Genomic DNA, 3,043 nt, shown 5'->3' with positions numbered 1-3,043 from the left:
CACTCTTCCAGTCTCTTATGGAATGACTTCTGTACACGCACCTATCATTTCAGAGGAGATGTATCACCAGGCTGCAGTAATATTTCGTCGCATATTGTCATGTGTAGCTGATATGCCCTTGTAGACAGCGTCTTTCACAGAGAAAAGATTCGGGGAACGGGCCGGACACAGCACAGGTCCTCTGTGTCCAGCCTAACGATTTGGTAACAATTCGTGAAGACATTGTATAGTACTTCACTATGGGCGGATGTACCCGTGGTCTAGGGGTAGCGTCTTTGATTCATAATCAAAACGTCTTCGGTCCCGGGTTGGATCCCCGCCACTGCTTAAATTTTGATAAATAATCAGCATTGGCGGCCGAAGACTTCCGGCATAAGAAGTCAGCCTCCTTCTGCCAATGGCCTTGTCAAAGAGGGCGGAGGAGCGGATAGAGGTTCAGGGCACTCTCTTGTCCTAGGGGTGGGAAATTGCCCCGAAAAGGCGGAAGAATCAGCAATGATCAACGACATGAGGATGCAGAAAATGGAAACCACTGCATTAAAGACACGTAACGTGTATCCACAGGACATGTGGCCTGTATTTGAAGAAGTGTCATGATGATCTCTCCATTGGCAAAAGATTCCGGAATAGGCCCCCATTCGGATCTCCGGGAGGGGACTGCCAAGGGGGAGGTTACCATGAGAAAAAGATTGAATAATCAACGAAAGGATAACGTTCTACGAGTCGGGGCGTGGAATGTCAGAAGCTTGAACGTGGTAGGGAAACTAGAAAATCTGAAAAGGGAAATACAAAGGCTCAATCTAGATATAGTAGGGGTAAGTGAAGTGAAGTAGAAGGAAGACAAGGATTTCTGGTCAGATGAGTATCGGGTAATATCAGCAGCAGCAGAAAATGGTATAACGGGTGTAGGATTCGTTATGAATAGGAAGGTAGGGCAGAGGGTGTGTTACTGTGAACAGTTAAGTGACCGGGTTGTTCTAATCAGAATCGACAGCAGACCAACACCGACAACGATAGTTCAGGTATACATGCCGACGTCGCAAGCTGAAGATGAACAGATAGAGAAAGTGTATGAGGGTATTGAAAGGGTAATGCAGTATGTAAAGGGGGACGAAAATCTAATAGTCATTGGCGACTGGAATGCAGTTGTAGGGGAAAGAGTAGAAGAAAAGGTTACAGGAGAATATGGGCTTGGGACAAGGAATGAAAGAAGAGAAAGACTATTGAGTTCTGTAACAAGTTTCAGCTAGTAATAGCGAATACCCTTTTCAAGAATCACAAGCGGAGGAGGTATACTTGGAAAAGGCCGGGAGATACGGGAAGATTTCAATTAGATTACATCATGGTCAGACAGAGATTCCGAAATCAGATACTGGATTGTAAGGCGTACCCAGGAGCAGATATAGACTCAGATCACAATATAGTAGTGATGAAGAGTATGCTGAAGTTCAAGACATTAGTCAGGAAGCATCAAAACGCAAAGAAGTGGGATACGGAAGTACTAAGGAATGACGAGATGCGTTTGAAGTTCTCTAACGCTATAGATACAGCAATAAGGAATAGCGCAGTAGGCCGTACAGTTGAAGAGGAATGGACATCTCTAAAAAGGGCCATCACAGAAGTTGGGAAGGAAAACATAGCAACAAAGAAGGTAACTGCGAAGAAATCATGGGTAACAGAAGAAATACTTCAGTTGATTGATGAAAGGAGGAAGTACAAACATGTTCCGGGAAAATCAGGAATACAGAAATACAAGTCGCTGAGGAATGAAATAAATAGGAAGTGCAGGGAAGCTAAGACGAAATGGCTGCAGGAAAAATGGGAAGACATCGAAAATGATATGATTGTCGGAAGGACAGACTCAGCATACAGGAAAGTCATAACAACCTTTGGTGACATTAAAGGCAACGGTGGTAACATTAAGAGTGCAACGGGAATTCCACTGTTAAATGCAGAGGAGAGAGCAGATAGGTGGAAAGAATACATTGGAAGCCTCTATGAGGGTGAAGATTTGTCTGATGTGATAGAAGAAGAAACAGGAGTCGATTTAGAAGAGATAGGGGATCCAGTATTAGAATTGGAATTTAAAAGAGCTTTGGAGGACTTACGGTCAAATAAGGCAGAAGGGATAGATAACATTCCATCAGAATTTCTAAAATCATTGGGGGAAGTGGCAACAAAACGACTATTCACGTTGGTGTGTAGAATATATGAGTCTGGCGATATACCATCCGACTTTCGGAAAAGCGTCATCCACACAATTCCGAAGACGGCAAGAGCTGCCAAGTTCGAGGATTATCGCACAATCAGCTTAACAGCTCATGCATCGAAGCTGCTTACAAGAATAATATACAGAAGAATGGAAAAGAAAATTGAGAATGCGCTAGGTGACGATCAGTTTGGCTTTAGGAAAAGTAAAGGGACGAGAGAGGCAATTCTGACGTTACGGCTAATAATGGAAGCAAGGCTAAAGAAAAATCAAGATACTTTCATAGGATTTGTCGACCTGGAAAAAGCGTTCGACAATATAAAATGGTGCAAGCTGTTCGAGATTCTGAAAAAAGTAGGGGTAAGCTATAGGGAGAGACGGGTCATATACAATACGTACAACAACCAAGAGGAAATAATAAGAGTTGACGATCAAGAACGAAGTGCTCGTATTAAGAAGGGTGTAAGACAAGGCTGTAGCCTTTCGCCCCTACTCTTCAATTTGTACATCGAGGAAGCAATGATAGAAATAAAAGAAAGATTCAGCAGTGGAATTAAAATACAAGGTGAAAGGATATCAATGATACGATTCGCTGATGACAGTGCTATCCTGAGTGAAAGTGAAGAAGAATTAAATGATCTGCTGAACGGAATGAACGGTCTAATGAGTACACAGTATGGTTTGAGAGTAACTCGGAGAAAGACGAAGGCAATGAGAAGTAGTAGAAATGAGAACAGCGAGAAACTTAATATCAGGATTGATGATCACGAAGTCAATGAAGTTACGGAATTCTGCTACCTAGGAAGTAAAATAACCAATGGCGGACGGAGCAAG

This window comes from Schistocerca serialis, chromosome 1 (assembly GCF_023864345.2).
Source record: "Schistocerca serialis cubense isolate TAMUIC-IGC-003099 chromosome 1, iqSchSeri2.2, whole genome shotgun sequence".
In the NCBI taxonomy this organism is placed as follows: domain Eukaryota; kingdom Metazoa; phylum Arthropoda; class Insecta; order Orthoptera; family Acrididae; genus Schistocerca; species Schistocerca serialis.
The sequence above is the reverse complement of the archived record's forward strand: the minus strand, read 5'-3'. Positions refer to the sequence as shown.